The following is a 24,450-nucleotide window of genomic DNA, read 5'->3' as shown; positions in this document are numbered from 1 at the left end:
GCTTCAAGGGCGCAGTACATATTAACAGAAACTCATGGGATACCAGCAAGGGATCCATGACAGTTGGAGGGATTTATAATTAAGCAGACGAGGATTAAAGACATGGAGCCACTGGAAGAGGATGTGTGGTTGGTGCGCACACACAACCGCAGAGGGCTGAAGATTATTACACAGCTGGTTAGGCCAACAAAGCTCAACTATGAAGTCGAGGGACACTCGCGGATTCGCACGTTCCAGGGTGCACCCCCTGCCATTGCCCCTGCAAATACATGGGGATGGTCAACAACCTGTCCTCCGTGCTAAAAACACTCAGTATAGTGGACTCCTTATTTGTTGTTGTGATTTTCGCGGCCTAAAATGCTATGTTGATATATGCTAAAACGGCCCAGGCGCATGCCAATGCGCACTCATCTGTGTGCTCTGATGAGCGCACCTCCAAGAACGCGCTTCCAAGAGCGCGCCGGGCGCGTGTCAGTCCTGCTGCAGCCGACAGCTGCAATCAATTACCAGCAATCCGCGCACCTGTGGTTGATCAGAGGTTCTGCCTCCTTAAACCAGTGCATACCTGAGTTCCTGTTCCATGAACGACCCATAGCTCTATGCAATCTTGCTCTTTGCTGTCTGTGTTTTCCTCCCCTTGTTTGATTAGTCCCGTGTCTTCCTTGTCGTCCTTCCAGTAGAGTGCCTTTGTTCTTTGTGACGAGCTGTGCGTCTCGTCTTTTTTTTTCTCCTGCTTCCCTGACTGCCTCTTGGATCTCGACCTCCCGCTCGGACCTCCTACGCCTCACTATCGCTCCCGACTTCCAGCTTGACTCACGGACATTCAAGCCTGCCTTTCCCCTCCGGGACTTCCGCCTCTCGCTCAACACTCCCGGTAACACACAACAATTAATTCCACACTTATTCACACACCATACACACATTTTGGATTAGTCACACTCCATACGCTTGTTTAATGAATATTATTGTTTGTTATTATATATATATTGTGTATTTATGTGGTCTGTGGTGCCCCAACGACCCTCCGGGGTTATGGGATAGGTTAGGTTAGGTTAGGTTAGGGTTAGGTTATATATTGTGTATATATATAATAAAACATAGAGCTACTATTCCCCCTTGTGGTCTGTGCCGTCTACTCCCCCCAGAAAACATAACACTTTTAGATAGATGTTGCAAAAGTTGCAATGTTTTGAGGCTTTTTTCAAAATAACATTGAATCAACTTGTGATTTTGTCAATCTGGCATCAATGTTTGAGGTGTTCTTTATAACTCTAATCTCCACAAGCACAGGTTTTCAACAAATAATAATAATAAAATAAAATAATATATTGATGTTTTACTCGTTTTATACCGCACCGACTCATAAGTACATATGAGATGGCAGCAAAATCACATACTCAAAAGTATTTTATTATTATTACTGTACTATTTTAAATCCTTGTAATCCCCCGGGAGGGAACGAAGTAGCTGGGGAGAAGGAAGCCTGGGCTTTTCTGCTTATGCTGCTACCCCCGCGACCCAACTTTCGGATAAACGGAAAAAGATGGATGGATTTGAATTCATTGTAAGTAATAAGAGTGATAATTATAGAAAGAAACACCACCGAAGTATTCCTTATTGTCCACTGTCTGCTTTGTAATTTTCCATGTTTCTTTACGCTTTAAAAGTGTTTGTCTATCTAAAGCAGGGATGTCTAAAGTGTGGCCCGTGGCACATTTTAAAAATAATAAAACAAAAATACACATTAAAAAGTGGAATAAGAAAGCAAACAGGTGTATTGTAACGAGAAAATTGTTGCAATATTGACATTAATAACGCAAAGTTGGCAGATAGGCAGTTTGTTTTACTTTAAAACTGTCATTGCTAAAAAATAATATATATATCCATCCATTTTCTACCGATTGTCCTGTTCCGGGTCGCGGGGGTCCTGGACCCTATCTCAGCAGCATATATATATATATATATATATATATATATATATATATATATATATATATATATATATATATATATATATATATATATATATATATATATATATATATATATATATATGTACAGTACAGGCCAAACATTTGGACACACCTTTTTCATTCACAACACAACAGATGGTCCCACCCCCATTGATAAAGCAATAAATTCCACTAATCAACCCTGATAAGGCACACCTGTGAAGTGAAAACCAATTCAGGTGACTACATCTTAAAGCTCATCGAGATAATGCCAAAAGTGTGTAAAGCAATTATCAGAGCAAAGGGTGGCTATTTTGATGCCTTCAGTAACAATCTACAATGTAAGTAGTCATGAAAATAAAGAAAACACATTGAATGAAGAGGTGTGTCCAAACTTTTGGCCTGTACTATATATATATATATATATATATATATATATATATATATATATATATATATATATATATATATATATATATTTTGGCCTGTACTATATATATATATATATATATATATGTATGTGTGGGAAAAAATCACAAGACTATTTTTTTTTTCCCCACACATACATATTACGCTCTACCACGGTATCGAGCACTATTTTTTGGATAATCTAATTAAGACATATATATATATATATATATATATATATATATATATATATATATATATATATATATATTATGAGTGGGGAATTTTGGATCCTGGAATCTTTAGTCTGATATTTTTTTTTTAAACGTCATTGCTCAAAAAATAATAATGAACCAAAGTTATTATGAAATATTTACCTTATTTAAGGCTCCAATTACTTCACATCGATTATTAATAAATGATAAATGGGTTATACTTGTATAGCGCTTTTCTACCTTCAAGGTACTCAAAGCGCTTTGACAGTATTTCCACATTCATCCATTCACACACACATTCACACACTGATGGCGGGATCTGCCATGCAAGGCGCTAACCAGCAGCCATCAGGAGCAAGGGTGAAGTGTCTTGCCCAAGGACACAACGGACGTGACTAGGAAGGTAGGACAGATGGTAGGACTTATAATTTTTTGGGGGGCAGGGGGAAATATTACATAAGTTGTGTTCATTCTATTACAATAAGAGGGTTTTGACAAAAAGTGCATTAAACATTAAATATATTAAAGCTTTACGTCAACGGATAGATTTGATCTATGGATATTTCAGTGTTGAAAGTTAAAAAACAACCACTTATTTTTAACACTTTCATGACTAAAGAAACCCTTTAACATTCACCAAAATGGAGCAAAGCTCTAAGGGTTACAATATATAATATATATATATATATATATATATATATATATATTGAAAATGAAAAATATCAAAATGGCCCCTGCATGCTTTAATTTTTCAGTGTGTGGCACTCGGTGTAAAAAGTTTGGACACCCCCAATCTAAAGCATTCATTTATGATCCAAAACATTTACCCCTACACATTTAGAACATTTGTGAACTGTTGCTGGTAAATGAGAGATTATCGTTAGACTTCAACATCTCTGTCATGTACAAAACCCCAAACCAGTGAAGTTGGCACGTTGTGTAATTCGTAAATAAAAACAGAATGCAGTGATATTCAAATCCTTTTCAACTTATATTCAATTGAATAGACTGCAAAGAAAATATATTTAATGTTCGAAATGAGAACCTTATTTTTTTTTTTTTGCTAATAATCATTAACTTAGAATTTAATGGCAGCAACACATTGCAAAAAAGTTGGCACAGGGGCATTTTTACCACTGTGTTACATGGCCTTTCCTTTTAACAACACTCAGTAAGCGTTTGGGAACTGAGGAGACCAATTTTCGAAGCTTTTCAGGTGGAATTCTCTCCCATTCTTGCTTGATGTACAGCTTAAGTCAGACCGGGGCAGTCTGTATCTATGTCGTGTGTGCAATACAACTGTGCTGCTTTTGTTTTGAAAAGCGTTATTTGTATTACTTCCGTGTGGACATATGCACGTGTGTAATTGTGAGTGAATTGAACAACGCAATCACAAATTACAAAATAAAGTTTAAAAAACATCTATGTCGTGCGCGCAATACGACTGTGCTGCTTTTATTTTGAAAAGTGTTATATATGGTCGTATGTCCGGGTGTAACCTGTGAGTGAAGGTGCACAGCGACAAGTGATGAGACGCTAAAAAGAGAAAAGTTGATGACGAATGCTGTGTTTTCAACAAGACATGGACTGCTAAGTATTTACAGAAATTAAAGGTAAAGCTGTGTGCTTAATTTGTGGTACACAGCTTGCTGTGTTTAAAGAATATCATTTGAATTGCCACTACACGACGAAGCACTAGAAAAAATACCGGAATCTGTCTGATGAAGCGCGCGCAAGGGAGGCTGATGCGTTGATGGTAAAACTGCAAACCCAACAAAACTTTTTGCCAAATTTCACACCCCCAGAGATGCAGCTGTCAGGACAAGTTTCGTCATTTCTCACAAAAGCGCCAGAAAAAGTAAGGCGTTTTCTGGCGGAGAGTTTATTAAGGAGTGCTTATTGGACTCTGTTTCGCTGATAATGCCCGGAGACTTTGACTGTTTTTCGCTGGCTTTGGATGAGAGCTGTGATGTACGTGACACCGCCCAGCTGCTCATCTTCTTACGTGGGATAACTGCAGACTTTCAAATCACGGAGTAGCTGGCAGCCATGCAGTCAATTAGAGAGACAACCACAGGCATTCACATAGGTAAATGCGTGTTTGGACATGTTAGGACTGAAATGGGACAAGCTGGCAGGTGTGACAATCCAATCCAATCCACTTTATTTATATAGCACATTTAAACAACAAAATGTTTCCAAAGTGCTACACAACAATATTAAAAACAATATTCAAATATTATACTTAGCTCCACCAATGACTGAATAAAAACAAAAAATAATTACTTATAAAACCAATATAAAAAACAAGATAAAATAAATATGATTAAAAACGATTTTTAACAACAGATGGTTGTCCAAATCTGACGGGGAAAAATGTTGGATAATGCAGGATAAAGTGACAGAAATTAACCCTTTGCAGAAATGGACATCAGAAAGTGTTGTGTAAGACAGTGTTAAAAATAAAACCATCAAAAGCAATCTGCTTTTGTATAAAGATAAGTTAGGTTAAATTAAATAATAATAATAATTATTATTATTATTTATCTTACGGTATATCAAAAATAATATTGAGCAACATTTAATTGAAATATTGTCGGTGTGGCCCTCCAGCAGTGCTCGGGTTGCTTATGCGGCCCCCGGTAAAAATTAATTGTTGTTCAACATTCCGGGGTCTCCGCTGTCATATTTTACGCTTCATATTGCACCACACATTTTCAATGGGAGACAGGTCTGGACTACAGGCAGGCCGGTCTAGTACCCGCACTCTTTTACTATGAAGCCACGCTGTTGTAACACGTGCAGAATGTGGCTTGGCATTGTCTTGTTGAAATAAGCAGGGGCGTCCATGAAAAAGACGTTGCTTGGATGGCAACATATGTTGCTCCAAATCCTGTATGTACCTTTCAGCATTAATGGTGCCTTCACAGATGTGTAAGTTACCCATGCCTTGGTCACTAATACACCCCCATACCATCACAGATGCTGGCTTTTCAACTTTGTGCCTATAACAGTCCGGATAGTTCTTTTCATCTTTGGTCCGGAGGACACGACGTCCACAGTTTCCCAAAAAAATTTGAAATGTGGACTCGTCAGGCCACAGAAGACTTTTCCACTTTGCATCAGTCCATCTTAGATGCGCTCGGGCCCAGCGAGGGTGTTGTTGATAAATGGCTTTCGCTTTGCATAGTAGAGTTTTAACTTTCACTTACAGTTGTAGCGACCAACTGTAGTTACTGACAGTGGTTTTCTGAAGTGTTCCTGAGCCCATGTGGTGATATCATTTACACACTGATGTCAGTTTTTGATGCAGTACCGTCTAAGGGATCGAAAGTCACGGCCAATCAATGTTGGTTTTCAGCCTTGCTGTTTACATGCGGTGATTTCTCCAGATTCTCTGAACATTTTTGATGATATTACGGACCATAGATGGTGAAATCCCTACATTTCTTGAGAAATGTTGTTCTTAAACAATTTGCTCAGGCATTTGTTCACAAAGTGGTGACCCTCGCCCCATCCTTGTTTGTGAATAACTGAGCATTTCACGGAAGCTGCTTTTATACCCAATCATGGCACCCACCTGTTCCCAATTAGCCTGTTCACCTGTGGGATGTTCCAAATAAGTGTTTGATGAGCATACCTGACTCAGTCTTTGTTGCCACTAGTGCAAGCTTTTTTGAAACTATGTTGCAGGCATCAAATTCCAAATGAGCTAATATTTGCAAAAAATAATGTTTTCCAGTTCGACCATCAAGTATCTTGTCTTTGCAGTCTATTCAATTGAATATAGGTTGAAAAGAATTATCAAATCATCGTATTATGTTTTTATTTACCATTTACACAACGTGCCAACTTCACTGGTTTTGGGGTTTTGTAAATGCTCCCTCTTTGCGAAGTCAGCATTGTAAAGGAAAAAATATTCCTAATAATTTGACCATGAAAACATCTACAAATAGTTACGACAAAGGTGTGTTGCTAAATGTTGCTATACTGCATTTTTTTTTTTTGATTGAGACTTTTATTAGTAGGTTGCACAGTGAAGTACATATTCCGTACAATTGACCACTAAATGGTAACACCCGAATAAGTTTTTCAACTTGTTTAAGTCGGGGTCCACTTAAATTGATTCATGATACAGATATATACTATCATATATACTATCATCATAATACAGTCATCACACAAGATAATCACATTGAATTATTTACATTATTTACAATCAGGAGTGTGGAGGGGGGGTGGGGTGGGGGGGTGGGGGGGGGATATGGACATCAAGTAGTGGACATAGAGAGAGAGAGAGAGAGAGAGAGAGAGAGAGAGAGAGAGAGAGAGAGAGAGAGAGAGAGATCAGAAGGCATAAGAAAAAGAATCTGCATTTGATTGTTTACATTTGATTATTAGCAATCCGGGGAGGGTGTTAGTTTAGGGTTGTAGCTGCCTGGAGGTGAACTTTTATAGCGGTTTTGAAGGAGGATAGAGATGCCCTTTCTTTTATACCTGTTGGGAGCGCATTCCACATTGATGTGGCATAGAAAGAGAACGATTTAAGACCTTTGTTAGTTCGGAATCTGGGTTTAACGTGGTTAGTGGAGCACCCCCTGGTGTTGTGGTTATGGCGGTCATTTACGTTAAGGAAGTAGTTTGACATGTACTTCGGTATCAGGGAGGTGTAGCGGATTTTATAGACTAGGCTCAGTGCAAGTTGTTTAACTCTGTCCTCCACCTTGAGCCAGCCCACTTTAGAGAAGTGGGTAGGAGTGAGGTGGGATCTGGGGTGGAGGTCTAGAAGTAACCTGACTAGCTTGTTCTGAGATGTTTGGAGTTTAGATTTGAGGGTTTTGGAGGTGCTAGGGTACCAGGAGGTGCATGCGTAATCGAAAAAGGGTTGAACGAGAGTTCCCGCCAGAATCCTCAAGGTGCTTTTGTTGACCAGAGAGGAAATTCTGTAGAGAAATCTCGTTCGTTGGTTAACCTTTTTGATTACCTTGGTTGCCATTTTATCACAGGAAAGGTTAGCCTCTATGATCCAGAAGGTCAAGACAGGGCACAGATTGGCGCTCATGATAGAAGGCTTTCTTTCCTTAGATTTAGTTGGGTCATGCACACTGACACAACTGCACCAAAAGAATGCCAAATACAAAAGTTTCTTCACACGCTGACAAACAAGGATGGCATCAGACACCACAGGAAGGAGCAGGCCTTTCACAGCGAGGTCAACCTTTCCTGTGCTCCTGCCATCGACCCGGGCAGACTGAAAGAAGTCCGAGCCGCCCACGGAGATCTGACTATGACCAGTGCTACGCAACCTCACATGCCACTGAGGTGAGCAGACAATAAAGACAGTTGATTGCCCCGTCAGTGGGATTGCGATTGGGCCCCTGTTGCTGACACTAGAAACAGGTGAGGGGTTTTTTTCTTGAAAAAGCTTGTATCCTCCCTTAACCATATTGAAGGACCATAGCTATGCAAAATATACAATGCACTTGCTGGATAGTGTTTAAACATTATCAATAATGTTTATGTTACCAAACACAAAATATACAGTGGGAGCAAAAAGTGTTATAATCAATCATTATAACAACACTGCTGGTCATGATTAGTGATTCCCAGAGCCAAAAAAAAGTCTGCGGGCTATAGAGCGTTTTCTATTCGGGCTCCAGTACTCTGGAATGCCCTCCCGGTAACAGTTAGAGATGCTACCTCAGTAGAAGCATTTAAGTCCCATCTTAAAACTCATTTGTATAATCTAGCCTTTAAATAGACCCCCCCTTTTTAGACCAGTTGATCTGCCGTTTCTTTTCTTCTCTCCTCTTCTCCCCTGTCCCTTGCGAGGGGGAGTTGCATAGGTCCGGTGGCCATGGATGAAGTGCTGGCTGTCCAGAGCCGGGACCCCGGGTGGACCACAGCCTGTGCATCGGTTGGGGACATCTCTGCGCTGCTGACCCGTCTCCGCTCGGGATGGTTTCCTGTTGGCCCCGCTGTGGACTGGACTCCCGCTGATGTGTTGGATCCACTGTGGACTGGACTTTCACAATGTTATGTCAGACCCACTCGACATCCGTTGCTTTCGGTCTCCCCTAGAGGGGGGGGGGGGGGGGGTTACCCACATATGCGGTCCTCTCCAAGGTTTCTCATAGTCATTCACCGACGTCCCACTGGGGTGAGTTTTTCCTTGCCCGTATGTGGGCTCTGTACCGAGGATGTCGTTGTGGCTTGTACAGCCCTTTGAGACACTTGTGATTTAGGGCTATATAAATAAACATTGATTGATTGATTGATGATGTCCTGCAGTTTGTGCACATGCACCTGGAAGTATTATCATATTGACCAGTTTGCTAAAGGAGTACATGATTGTTGGTGAATAAGGCCATGTCTACACTAAGATGTTTAACCCCTTAAACAAATAATTATTTAGCCTAAGCCCCGTTTCAGCCACACTAAACTATCGTTTAAGGTCCCCCACCTCGGACACATTTTTACACGGGTAAGTGTGCCGTGTATTTCTTGAATCTCCAGCTCTTAGCTTTGTATGGATTCATCGAAGGTTTACAAACTGAGTTAGGAGAGGAAGTGACGCCAGAAAAACTGCGCCCCACACAGGAAGTGACGTCAGAAAGAACGTGCCACAGCCAGCTTCATAATAAAGCGGTTTCGTAACCGCTGGAAATATGGAGGCGAGTCATCCAGACATGCCTTTGTTTCTCCTTCCGTCTGTACAGACGCTTGTGGAAATCACACATGAATACCTTAAGAGAAGAAAACGCGCGATTGCAGCTATTTGGGATACAACACTTCTCAGACGGCAAGAGAACTTTCGAATGTCCAGGTCAGCTGTGATTCTACTTAGCGAAAAACTCCGTCCATGTGTCGAAGGAGAGACAACGAGAATGCGGGCTCCCGTGGATGTGATAAAAAAAAGGTAGTGTGTGCTTTGTATTACCTGGCCGTTGATGTCAAGACTTGGACTATGGGTTGTTTGTTTTCCCGAGATGCAAGTAAAGTTGGAGCGGGCAAGGCGTGAAGGTAAGGACATTTTTTATTTTAACACTAACAACAAAATACAAACAAAAGGTTACAAACAAAAGGCGCACACAAAGGCGGAGAACAAACTTGACTAATGAAACCAAAACTAGCACTAGGGCAAAAAACTATGAACAATAAACAAAACTTACTTGGAACGTAGGGAACAATGGCATAGATTTCAAAGGTAGCATGGAGGTACAGAAGTAGCATGGCATGAAGTGAGCAGAGGTAATGTCGCCAGGCTGACTTTCTGGCAACAATGGGCTTAAATAATATTGACATGATTGACAACAGGTGCGCAGATGCAAAACGTGAAACAGGTGAAACTAATGGTCGCTATGGTGACAAAACAAACAAGAGTGCACAAAGAGTCCAAAAACAAAACCGAACATAACTAAAACAAAGCATGATCACACAGACATGACAGTTGAGAGAAAACTACGGAAAACAGCGAATGTATTTGGACTGGCAAAGCAGACTGTATCAGTTATTGTCCGCCATGTATGTCGCAGACTCAAAGTCTAGGTCCAGAGTATATAAAGTCACTAAAAACAAACGGACAATGAAGGTGACGGCAAAAGAGTGAGGAGTGTCCTGACCAGATATCTAGATCCCTAGATCGATTGATGTAAAATGTTCTTTATCACACTGTTTACGTGTCTAATAAAGATTTGATCAATTTATGATGTCTCAGGTGTTCACTACAATAGGGCCCCACAGCACACTGGATTCCAGTTAATTGACATACCAACAACACTGGATATTGTTCAGATAAGTTACATTTAATTTAAGAACTTCCACACAAAGCAACACTGGAGGTGACTATGCCGTGCGCATTTTCCGTGCATGCGTACTATGTCGCGTTGCGCCGGCGGACGGAGGGGGGAGGGGGGTCTTGAAGAGTGGCATTGTTGTGTGTGGACAAGGATAAGGTTAGGTGGGATTTACCCTGGATAACCTAAGTAATGGGTACTCACAATAGGCCAATTGTAATGAGCTTGGGCCCATTTTACACGTTAACGCGGTACATTTGACTAATGTGAGAACGTTGCATCACGGCCAGGTGCGGCACACTTCCTCTCTTTTGGTGCAATGGAAGCATTGTAGTGAGAGTACACCATAAAGGGTCCCTATAATGTGTTAAATGTTTCTTACCTATTGGTACTTGTTTTTGTGTATTTGGACTGGCATAAGTCCCGGAAATTTGGAATCAAACCATGGAGGCATGGCGGAGATATTTGTAAAACAATATTGCCATCCTTCATACTTCCTTTGGAATTTGCACAACTTTTATCCGACATTTGACGTCAGATTATATCTCCATATATGGCAGAGATTTACCCGAAAAGTTTTGCGCGAGTCCGCCATTGTAGTCATTAAGTTCCTTATTTGTCTCTAACCCCTTGTTGTGGGGCAGACTGGCTCGTACATGCACGTGCATACTAGTAGCGCAGAGTTCAAACTTAGATCTGTCAGTAGACACGATATGGAAGCGCCAAAAATTACAACATGGCTGACGGGGAAAAGACGCAGATCTATGTAAAATTTCGACCAAAAAACACTGTCACATGTTCAATCAATCAATCAATGTTTATTTATATAGCCCTAAATCACAAGTGTCTCAAAGGGCTGTACAAGCCACAACGACATCCTCGGTACAGAGCCCACATACGGGCAAGGAAAAACTCACCCCAGTGGGACGTCGGTGAATGACTATGAGAAACCTTGGAGAGGACCGCATATGTGGGTAACCCCCCCCCTCTAGGGGAGACCGAAAGCAACGGATGTCGAGTGGGTCTGACATAACATTGTGAAAGTCCAGTCCACAGTGGATCCAACACATCAGCGGGAGTCCAGTCCACAGCGGGGCCAACAGGAAACCATCCCGAGCGGAGACGGGTCAGCAGCGCAGAGATGTCCCCAACCGATGCACAGGCTAGTGGTCCACCCGGGGTCCCGGCTCTGGACAGCCAGCACTTCATCCATGGCCACCGGACCTATGCAACTCCCCCTCGCAAGGGACAGGGGAGAAGAGGAGAGAAGAAAAGAAACGGCAGATCAACTGGTCTAAAAAAGGGGGGGTCTATTTAAAGGCTAGATTATACAAATGAGTTTTAAGATGGGACTTAAATGCTTCTACTGAGGTAGCATCTCTAACTGTTACCGGGAGGGCATTACAGAGTACTGGAGCCCGAATAGAAAACGCTCTATAGCCCGCAGACTTTTTTTTGGCTCTGGGAATCACTAATAAGCCGGAGTTCTTTGAACGCAGATTTCTTGTCGGGACATATGGTACAATACAATCGGCGAGATAGGCTGGAGCTAAACCGTGTAATATTTTATACGTAAGTAGTAAAACCTTAAAGTCGCATCTTAAGTGCACAGGAAGCCAGTGCAAGTGAGCCAGTATAGGCGTAATATGATCAAACTTTCTTGTTTTTGTCAAAAGCCTTGCAGCCGCATTTTGTACCAACTGTAATCTTTTAATGCTAGACATAGGGAGGCCCGAAAATAATACGTTACAGTAATCGAGAAGACATAACGAACGCATGAATAATGATCTCAGCGTCGCTAGTGGACAAGATGGAACGAATTTTAGCGATATTACGGAGATGAAAGAAGGCCGTTTTAGTAACACTCTTAATGTGTGACTCAAACGAGAGAGTTGGGTCGAAGATAATACCCAGATTCTTTACCGAGTCTCCTTGTTTAATTGTTTGGTTGTCAAATGTTAAGGCGGTATTATTAAATAGATGTTGGTGTCTAGCAGGACCGATAATCAGCATTTCCGTTTTCTTAGCGTTGAGTTGCAAAAAGTTAGCGGACATCCATTGTTTAATTTCATTAAGACACGCCTCCAGCTGACTACAGTCCGGCGTGTTGGTCAGCTTTAGGGGCATGTAGAGTTGAGTGTCATCAGCATAACAGTGAAAGCTAACACCGTACTTGCGTATGATGTCACCTAGCGGCAGCATGTAAATACTAAAGAGTGCAGGGCCAAGAACCGAACCCTGGGGAACTCCGCACGTTACCTTGACATAGTCCGAGGTCACATTGTTATGGGAGACGCACTGCATCCTGTCAGTAAGATAAGAGTTAAACCAAGACAAGGCTAAGTCTGACATACCAATATGTGTTTTGATACGCTCTAATAAAATATTATGATCGACGGTATCGAAAGCGGCGCTAAGATCAAGAAGCAGCAACATAGATGACGCATCAGAATCCATCGTTAGCAATAGATCATTAGTCATTTTTGCGAGGGCTGTCTCCGTAGAGTGATTTGCCCTGAAACCGGATTGAAAAGGTTCACAGAGATTGTTAGTCATTGTTAGTAGTTTTGTGTGCGAAGTTAGCTTTGTTAAGGACAGATATTGAAAGGAAATATATGATAGCTCAGCTAAAATGCATTTATATTCAGCAAGTGTTTATCAGAAGAACTGAAAAATATCAAAAATGTTGGCGTTTAATCAACTGAATTTTTTCACAAAAATGTTTGTGAAAAGACACAATGGTTCAAAATGAAGTAAGCATACATTTAATAATTTAATCCCAGGGTCCCCAAACTTCTTGACTCGGAGGCCACATTGGGTTAAAAGCATATGGCCGGTGTATATATGTGTGTGTGTGTGTGTGTGTGTGTATATATATATATATATATATATATATATATATATATATATATATATATATATATATATATATATATATATATATGCACCGTATTTTTCGGAGTATATGTCGCTCCGGAGTATAAGTCGCACCGGCCGAAAATGCATAATAAAGAAGGAAAAAAACATATATAAGTCGCACTGGAGTATAAGTCGCATTTTTTTGAGGAAATGTATTTGATAAAACCCAACACCAAGAATAGACATTTGAAAGGCAATTTAAAATAAATAAAGAATAGTGAACAACAGGCTGAATAAGTGTACGTTATATGACGCATAAATAACCAACTGAGAACGTGCCTGGTATGTTAACGTAACATATTATGGTAAGAGTCATTAAATAACTATAACATATAGAACATTAAATAACTATAACATATAGATCATTTATTATTATAACATGCTATACGTTTACCAAACAATCTGTCACTCCTAATCGCTAAATCCCATGAAATCTTATACGTCTAGTCTCTTACGTGAATGAGCTAAATAATATTATTTGAGATTTTACGGTAATGTGGTAATAATTTCACACATAAGTCGCTCCTGAGTATAAGTCGCATCCCCGGCCAAACTATGAAAAAAACGGCGACTTATAGTCCGAAAAAAACGGTATGTGTATATATATATATATATGTGTGTGTGTATATGTATATGTACATATATTATTGTATATCAAAGCATACATTCAGGCACTACACTAACTTCAGAACTGTCTAATAGGAAGTTATTGTAATTTATTGTTAACATTTTAAGGTAAAAACGATGTTTCTTTCTTATTATTTATTCCATATTGTGCTCAACTGTGAGAGCGTGTGTGTGCACTGATCACGTTTAAACAGATGTTTTCACACGGGAACTGCGATCACAATGATTTAAGTCGGATACCAAATTGAAAAGGTAAGTTTGCCAAACATGATAAATATGTAAACAAAAACTACTGTCGTCAAGTGCGCCAGAAAAAACAAGCACTCTGAACTTCACAATTAAAAATTGCACTTTTGAGACTTTTGAGAAGAAAAAAAAATCAAGACACTTTCATTAAGTGCAAATCAAATTAAGATTAATCAATATGAAATTGTATCAACCAAAACCAAATCAATTTTTGATCAGCCATATTAGTAAGAGTAAGAGCTGGAGCATTTGATTTATTCATCAAGGGCATGTATTCAACTCTCTTCCTATGCATGATAATGTTGCAAAATAGAAATGGAATAGGAATTTTCACACATCCCGCAAGCGTAATGAAACCCTTGCGTCTCAAACAAGCTGTCAGAAAATATGTCAACATAGCAATTTTATACAAATTGTTTGGCGACGTACAAAATTGCACCCAGAAGTGGAAAATGTATGGAGCGGATGACTGAGTCTGGTTGACTTGTCATGAAACTGCAAATTACACTGATTTTAATGCAACATGCAAATGCACTTAATGCATTACCTAAACGACAGTGTGGGTTTTTGTCGACAACATTAGTTACAAATGGCTTCACGCAGAGAGGAACATTAACGACTCGTCAATGTGAGACTTACTGTTAAACAGAGCAATTATTTTAGTTGAAAGTCACAGGGCATGCTCCCTCTTTTCAAATACGTTTTTTTATTGGCAATGATTCTGGGTGCATGAAACACAAACGGACAGATGACAAACGAGCTGCACGGACGGAAGTGTACATGTTTCTAAATAAAATAGTGGAATGTTGAACCAATGTCACTCGACAAAATTGAGTTTCTTTGGAGGCAGGTAGCAAATGATCACTGTTGTTCGGGACCGGGTTATAGAGTGTGTTGGCTGTGACGCATAGGCTGTGTTTCATAACTTCACTTCCACAGAGTTTGGAGAATATATATGCCTGTAAGTAGTTGAACATACTGTATGTGACCTGTGCTGGCAAAATGAGTCACAATGAGGACATTTTAAAAACTGAGTTATTGTTATTTACACATTCTCCCTCTAAAGACCTTCAAAATGATATATGGTTTGTTGGAATCGGACAGAAAATGACCGAGTTACATCCGATTGAAGTCGACCAAGTTTGAGGGTCCGTTTTGAGAAAAAACAGCTTAAAGTTTACTGTTCCAGAACAGAATGTTCCAAAACAAAACTCCATAGCAACCATACCTTAAAAGTCCTTGTAGCAACACCAAAATTGGTACAATTAAAGTCAAATCCCATGTCTAAAGGAAAAATATATATTCAACTCTATTGAAAACGGTTATGTACAAAAATTTCAACACTGTTATGTCACAGTTTTTTTGTTCACTGGTCAGTTTGTCAGCTGGTCAGCTGTCTGTAATATTCCTGACCAGCAGCACTAAGAAGATTCGCCGACTGCAGTGAATTTAACGCACTTGCAACCGCCTGTGTACCCTCTCCACCTTGTAAATCCATTACGGAATGTAAAACAGTCTAACTTATCCACAAAAATAATAATTAAATGTTCGAAAATCACCTTTTTTCACCAAATATTCCGCTCGAATTACTGTGTGTTGTTTTTCATCAGGGCGCTGCCATGATACCACAATGCACCGCGCGGGGTGATTCAACCAATGAGGGTACGCCTCACAGCGACCGCTTAGCAACAAGCCGGATTTGTTTACGTCGGGACAGGTTTAAAAACTCGAATTATATTGGTTCAGAATGGCGTCATCTGGAATTCCATGCTCATTTTTAGAAAGTACGTAAACTTGGCGTCACAATGATACCAAATATGGCTAGGGGGATTCCCCCTTATTGCCGCGAGTGAGCGTTGAAAACACTTGATTTTCTCAAGGAATTTTAACACAAAGGACTAATTTCTGAAAACATACCTCGTACAAAACCTTCAAAAAAAGGTGATTTAAGATGTTTTCTTGCTATTTTCGATGATTGGGATCGCTAGATTGTGGTTTTATGGACTCATTTTTGTGAAAATCTCAATTTCAACCAAGATACATTTTTTTCACTTATTTGCCTGTAGGTCAAAATTAGCCTGTGCGTATTCCGACTCATTTTGCCAGCACGGGTCACATATGCTGTTTTATGTGAAGTTTGTTTTCTCAAAATGTCATTGTATGGACGTTTGCAACAGTTTAAAAAGAGCACGATTGAGATGCTAATTTTTGTTGTCAATGGCAAAATACATTGTATGTTAGCAAGCTAGCAGGATACGTATTAACTTGTTTTTTGACATAATTTTTTACACGTTTTTGGCATATCATGTGTATTAATGTACATTATTTTATGTGCTTAGTTTTACAGTAATTACATTTGAAGGCAGTCAAACAACCTCAACCTGGAAGTGTTTTCGCCCATTTGTTTACCAATGACTGTTTACCTGTCTGCCAGAACATTATAAGTTAAGTTAAAGTTAAAGTACCAATGATTGTCACACACACACGAGGTGTGGCGAAATTATTCTCTGCATTTGACCCATCACCCTTGATCACCCCCTGGGAGGTGAGGGGAACAGTGAGCAGCAGCGGTGGCCGCGCTCGGGAATCATTTTTGGTGATTTAACCCCCAATTCCAACCCTTGATGCGGAGTGTCAAGCAGGGAGGTAATGGGTCCCATTTTTATAGTCTTTGGTATGACTCGGCCGGGGTTTGAACTCACAACCTACCGATCTCAGGGCGGACACTCTAACCACAAGGCCACTGAGTAGGGTATTGTGAATACTTTGAAACCGCAATACCGCGGTATCTACAATATTGTTGTATCAGGAATATTTTATAGTGTGGAATGTTAGAAAAGGCTTGATCAAGTGAAATGACTATTGTAGCTATGAAACATACTAAACTCATGACAGACTTATGCTCTCTTTAAATCTAAGTGGAGTAGTAATTCATTTGTTTTATGGCAACACCTGGTAGTCACAATAATTCATTAAGTCATGATGCAGTAAATTGACACATTTGTTACTAAATACTTTTTAATACGTTTGTGGTTTGGTTACTTCGTATCTGTAAGTAATATGCAACTACAATTCTGGATGTACACAGAGTAACTGTATTAATTGGGACCGGTTCTGGCTCGGTCCAGGAAGACCATTAAGATTCTGAACAAATTATACTGCTATCAGATTTTTTAAATCCAGCTGACCGTTGTAATTATTACACGCTGTCACGTTCAGTTGAAGTGTCGTTGCTACGCATAAAAAAATACACAGGCAGATTATAATTCGTTTGGAATAATCACAAATAAGGAAGCAACACCACACAAAAGTTTGTAACACAACAATATGTCTACCTCAAAAGTCTCTCAAGAGTTAGGGTCAGTTTGAAGTGAACAAGCTTTAGTTCCAGTTATCCACAGCCAATAATAATCCACTCAAAAAAGTGAAAAATTGAATTAATCACTCGGGTTTCTTATTTATATAGTACACACTACACACAAACATATACATTGGTCGCTGTCAACACTCAATATGGCTTCCGGTCCGTCACTCTAATATGTCCATGTACAAAATAACACAAATAATTCCTATTGTTACAAAATGCACACCCACCTAACATGCTAATTGATTGTATTGATTTATATGATATATCATGTAAAATGTCTTTGCTCTGCACGTGAACGCCATACATAAATATTATTTCCAGCTGAGTGTAATTATAAAAACACAGTGATGGATCGGTGTGGTCTTTACAAGATGACACAAGAACTGCATTGCACCTTGCACTGCAAACATAGTTGACTTGTTTAAAACCACTTAAAAATTCAGGCGTTGATTAGAATGCCTTGCTGTGAGATGTTACCTGATGTTGCTGGTGTACAACCTCTTATAGATAATAATATACATGGCAATAAAAAATGCATTTTCTTCACATCTTTTTTAGACAAATTATACATCATACCGATAAAAGTATTGATGAAAACAGGTAACGATAAAGAAAACCAATATTGGTGTCGATAAAATCCTAATGCTCTACATCCCTAACTATATTTATTTTATACTTCTTTATTTTGATGTTGTGTTTTAGACTGCAATATTGTTTCATTAAGGATGCTAAATACATATGTTTAGATTATGTCCTTAGGTGTTATGTAGATGCTTGCTCCTAGTAGTCTAAAGCCTACCATGTTTACAATTTGTAAATGACTTGACTAAAAAGCAAGAACAGACCGACCTTGTGTGTTTATTGGAGGACATTTAGATGTTCACTGGCTGTCTAGCTTTGCACAGGTAAACGCGCTGCAGGACTACTTGTATCAGAGATTTTAGATCAGGGGTGTCAAACTCATTTTATCGCAGGGGCCGCATCGAGGAAAATCTATTGTCCGTGTGAACCGGACTTGTCAAATCATGGCATTATAACTTAAATATAAAGACAACTTCAGATTGTTTTATTTGTCTTACTTGGGCCAAACATATAACAAGTCCATTCTAAAATCGTACACATTACATATAATCCTCTTGGCAAAAAAATTCAAGTTAGAAAATTCTGAGGAAAAAAAATGGTGCAGTGTCAAAAACACCATAAAGGACACAATTAACTTAAGACTTTGTCTCAGTATATTTACAAAGCCATTAAACTTTCAGCACTTCCTTTTTAGCATTTTCATTTTGGCAGTCACCATTAAAGACATGTTTGGAAAAGCAATTGAGTGTTTCCTCAAACCGCCGCATTTGGGACATCTGCAACTGCAACAACACATTCATAAATCATCATTATTACAATTATAATAGAAATAAACAATTATCAAAATGATACCGTAGCCGAAATCAAGGTAAGATAACTACAAACGTAACCAATGTGAACATGATAGATATAAGCATAAAATAAATAGATCAATACATAGAACAAGCAACAAATGTAGAAACACACATTTTTACAATGGAGTTCAGGGTGTGCGTATCGCAACCAATTGCGAGCGCTGCACGGAACTCTAACAACAAAGATGATGGTCATGTAGACTTAAGTCTTTGCATCTTACAGTTTCATTATTGTATCCGTTGAGTGAATAATTTACATTGAAAGAAGGTATTGTGCGTCGCAACTGCATCGGTCTGCTGCCATCTGCTCTCAGCCATAGCAGGAGCAGCTCATGGCTTTCACCTGCGCTGATGGAGTAGCAGCAGTCAATCAGGGCACTTAAATTAAACTGACACGTCATCTTTAAACAGTGTCATGTGCGACTTGGGTTACACTTGAATTGCTATTGTGACATCCAGTGAACACATTTAGAACATTAAAAAATTGCAGCTCATTTTAATATTCAGCAAACTCATCTTCGGGTCGCGGAGACAGCAGCCTAAGCAGGGAAGCCCAGACTTCCCTCTCCCCAGCTATTTTTTCCAGCTCCTACCGAGAGATCCAGAGGCATTCCCAGGCCAGAGACACAGTTTCCCCAACGTGTCCTGGGTTCCCTGTGGCCTCTTACCGGTCGGACGTGTCCTAAACACCTCCCCAGGGATGCGTCCGGGGGGCATCCTGACCAGATGCATAAACCACCTCATCTGGCATCTCTCGATTTTGAGGAGTAGTGGCTTTACTTTGAGGTACTCCTGAATGACACTCACCCTATTTTTAAGGGAGAGCCCCGCCACCAGACAGGGGAAATTCATTTCGGCCGCTTGTACCAAAGCTCATGACCATATGTGAGGATAGGAACCTAGATCGACCAGGAAATTGATAGCTTTGTCTTCCGGCTCAGCTCCTTCTTTATCACAACAGATCAATACAGCGGCCGCATCACTGCAGACGCCGCACTGATCCGCCTGTTGATCTCACGATCCACTCTTCCCTCACTCGTGAACAAGACTCAAAGGTACTTGAACTCCTCCACTTGAGGCAAGATCTCTTCCCCAAGCCGGAGATGGCACTCCACTCTTTTCCGGGCGAGAACCATGGACTCGGAGGTGCTAATTCTCATCCCAGTTGCTTCACACTCGGCTGCGAACCGATCCAGTGAGATCTGAAGATCCTAGCCAGATGAAGCCATCAGGACCACATCATTTGTAGAAGGCAAATACCTAATCTTGCAGCCACCCCACCGAATCCCCTCAACGCCCTGAATATGCCTATAAATTATGTCCATCAAAGTTATGAATAGAATTGGTGACAAAGGGCAGCTCTGGCGGAGTCCAACCCTTACTGGAAACAGGTCAGACTTACTGCCAGCAATGCGGACCAAGCTCTGACACCGATCAAACAGGGAGCGGACTGCCCCAATCAGTCAGTCCAATACCCCATACTCTCTGAGCACTCCCCACAGGACTTCCCGAGGGAATGCCTTCTCCAAGTCTATAAAGAACACGTGGACTGGTTGGTCAAACTCCTATGCACCTTTGAGGACGGTGGCGAGAGTATAGAACTGGTCCAGAGTTCCACGACCAGGACAAAAACCACACTGCTCCTCCCGAAAACCGAGGTTCGACTATCCGCCGTAGCCTCCTCCCCAGCGACCTGCTGTTTGTCCAGCCCCCGCGACCAAACCTCGGATAAGCGGAAGAAGATGGATGGTTGGATGGAAACTTATCTTTCAGGCCGCAGGCCAAATTAAACCTGCCGTACGTTTGACACACCTGTTTTAGATGCTAACTAATAGTGAAGTGTATTAACTAACTCACATTATGTTCTACATATGGTGAATGTTTATATTCAACTTGGAGAAAACGAACCAACAGGTATAAGTAAATAATGGTTGAGTCCATAATAAATTAAGGAGACTTAGTTGGACATTCGCATATGGACTGAGGTAATGCTCTCACCAGAAGAGGCAATAAATTCAGACTTCGGAATGCAAAAGTGATAGCTCCATCCTGGAGAAGAGGCTCCTTGTCTATCTTCACGTCAACTTTTAAGTTTCAACATATAGAGGTTTTTTTCCAGACACTTACACACAAACATCTCCTTTTATGGTCAGGATGTGCTCTCCTGACCCAGCGCACACACACAGACAGGAGGTAGTAATATAAGACTGGTGATTTGGCTTCTCCAGTCAGGAGTCCTTCATTTTTTTGACCTAGGTTCCTCCAGGTACTGCAGACCTGTTTAATGACACTCGCTTGTAATAAAGCAACTTTTCGTTCAGTAAAGAGTCTCCGACGTCTCTTTTGATCCAGCCACACTGTCGTGACATCCTTCTGTCGGGACGAGGATGACAAGACCAGAAATACACTTCAATAGCATCCGATACTTGTTTTATTTTCTGATATCAGACCTATATCAGATATCAGTTTTGAGAGTGACCGGCCACAGTGAAGTGTGATAAAGAAATGTGATCATTCAAGGGTTTCCATCCAAACTTGGCATTCCAGTCAAAGCACTCGCCCCCACCCTCCCACCAACACGACTCCCCCTCCCCACCGAAACTTTTTCCAAAAGTTCTGACCCACTTAACATCTTCGCTTTGCATACTGGGAAACATGTTTATAAGCAACTTCTTCATAATCAGTTCTCTGAGTTCTACCCCTGTGAGGTCATTTGCTGTGCAGACTCCCTTATCTCCATCTTTGAGAACAAAGGGGATGAGAGACACTGATTTGCGCCTTTGGATGTCTTTTTGCACACACGCTTTGGGGTTGTGTGTTTTCCACGGACCTCTGGGGCTCAAGCATGTGTCAGCCTTGGACCAGAAACATGAAATTTGCATTCTTTAATTAAAGCATTCACTGGCGGTGGCAACTACAAACTCGGTTTGCTGCTGGTTTTTGGAGTCACAAAAAGAAACAACCCTACGGGGGATTTCGCCTATTCTTTTTTCTGCAAATGCTGGGAAAAAAAACCCTGAAAAAACAAAGAGGAAACTTGATTGGATGACATTTGTGAGTGCGTTTGAAGCAATTGTCTTAAAAAACAAGCTTCACGCTGCCGAGGGCCCTTGTTGTGAGCGGGGGAGAAAAAAACGGATGGTTTTCTCTGCAGCGACGCTGGCATGAATGTAAGGTGGCACAAGGTGTCAGGTTCGGTTTGCGGCTCAGGGATGTATGGCTATGATGTATTGATTTCCTTTGTAGCGAAACAAAACAAGTAAAAGCTCGAGGAAACAGGAATTCCATTTCATCTGTGTCAGTTGAAAATGGGCAACTGCATGTGACAGGTCAGCGTGGAGCATTGTAGCAGTTCTTTGCTGCCCTCAAAATGTCCAATTACTTCCGTGTAAATGACAGCCGATCTTTGCTTTAAACAAGGGAACCGCGTGTGCTTCTTGGCATCCAGGGAAAGGGGAAGTTTTAACTCCTCGTCTTCGTTCAGTGTTTAGTATCAGTCACATTGTGGCTGAGATGCACGATGAGAACGTTCTTGGCAGTCACACCCATGAAAATGGATAGTAATTCAATGGTTTGCAACACACTCCTATTGTACAGTGGGAAGGGGATTCATATGGCCCCATTGGTGGTGGTTTACCTGACACATGAAACGTGACGAATTGGGTAAATGTCTTAAAATGTGTTTTGTGGCAATTCCAACTTCTAGACCTCCAGTTACTTCTAGACTTCCACCCCAGATCCCACCTCACTCCTACCCACTTCTCCAAAGTGGGCTGGCTCAAGGTGGAGGACAGAGTAAAACAACTTGCACTGAGCCTAGTCTATAAAATCCGCTACACCTCCCTGATACCGAAGTACATGTCAAACTACTTCCTTAACGTAAATGACCGCCATAACCACAACACCAGGGGGAGCTCCACTAACCACGTTAAACCCAGATTCCGAACTAACAAATGTCTTAACTCATTCTCTTTCTATGCCACATCAATGTGGAATGCGCTCCCAACAGGTATAAAAGAAAGGGCATCTCTATCCTCCTTCAAAACCGCAATAAAAGTTCACCTCCAGGCAGCTACAACCCTAAACTAACACCCTCCCCGGATTGCTAATAATCAAATGTAAACAATCTAATGCAGATACTTTTTCTTATGCCTTCTGATATCTCTCTCTCTCTCTCTCTCTCTCTCTCTCTCTCTCTTTCTCTCTCTCTCTCTCTATGTCCACTACTTGCTGTCCATATCCTACCCCCCCCCCCTCCACACCCCTGATTGTAAATAATGTAAATAATTCAATGTGATTATCTTGTGTGATGACTGTATTATGATGATAGTATATATCTGATAGTATATATCTGTATCATGAATCAATTTAAGTGGACCCCGACTTAAACAAGTTGAAAAACTTATTCGGGTGTTACCATTTAGTGGTCAATTGTACGGAATATGTACTTCACTGTGCAACCTACTAATAAAAGTCTCAATCAATCTCAATCAAAAAAGACCACAGCGTCAGTTGCTATGTGGACAGTATAGCAAAATTATTAAATCCCCTTCTTCATCTCACGCGAGATCCACCCAGGTAGAGGGAGTTTAACATTTACAGGAAAACAACCTTTTATCTTCTAATAGCTCTAAAAGGAGACACTTGCGTACAAAACATGTTTTGTCTAATGTTACGTGGTACAATGGTGTGAGAGCGGGGACGGCCAATCACATAACAATATATATACACATATCTATATGTATATACATATACATATATATATATATATATATATATATATACAGTATATACACATAATGTACATACGTATACATATATACATGCACATGCACATAGAAAAAGCAACCAATTATAACCAATTTCCCTTTGACCTTGGTGTACTTTCAAAAAAAAAAAATGTCAATAGAAAACTAACCAGAGAGTACCTCTGCACATTCCATGGCTCTAGGCAGGGATTCCACTTCAAATGAGGCCACAGTTACTGCCTGTTCTCACTGATTGGAATTACTGTTGTGTCCACTTGCTATGATTACACACAATAGTCATGCCAGTGGGAAACACACCCCTGTCATGTCATTATGGGTTTGATTCCTAGGTCAAGGACACCTCTGACTAGAGTAGGAGGAACAACAGAAATGCCAGGGAAGTTAAAACACACAACGGCTTATCAATCAATCAATCAATGTTTATTTAAATAGCCCTAAATCACAAGTGTCTCAAAGGGCTGTACAAGCCACAACGACATCCTCGGTACAGAGCCCACATACGAGCAATGAAAACTCACCCCAGTGGGACGTCAATGTGAATTACTATGAGAAACCTTGGAGAGGACTACATATGTGGGTAACCCCCCCCCCCCCTCCCCTCTAAGGGAGACCGAAAGCAATGGATGTCGAGTGAGTCTGACATAATATTGTGAAAGTCCAACACATCAGCGAAAGTCCAGTCCATGGTGGGGCCAGCAGGAACCATCCCGAGCGG

The sequence above is a fragment of the Entelurus aequoreus genome, linkage group LG01, assembly GCF_033978785.1.
Source record: "Entelurus aequoreus isolate RoL-2023_Sb linkage group LG01, RoL_Eaeq_v1.1, whole genome shotgun sequence".
Lineage (NCBI taxonomy): Eukaryota > Metazoa > Chordata > Actinopteri > Syngnathiformes > Syngnathidae > Entelurus > Entelurus aequoreus.
The sequence above is the reverse complement of the archived record's forward strand: the minus strand, read 5'-3'. Positions refer to the sequence as shown.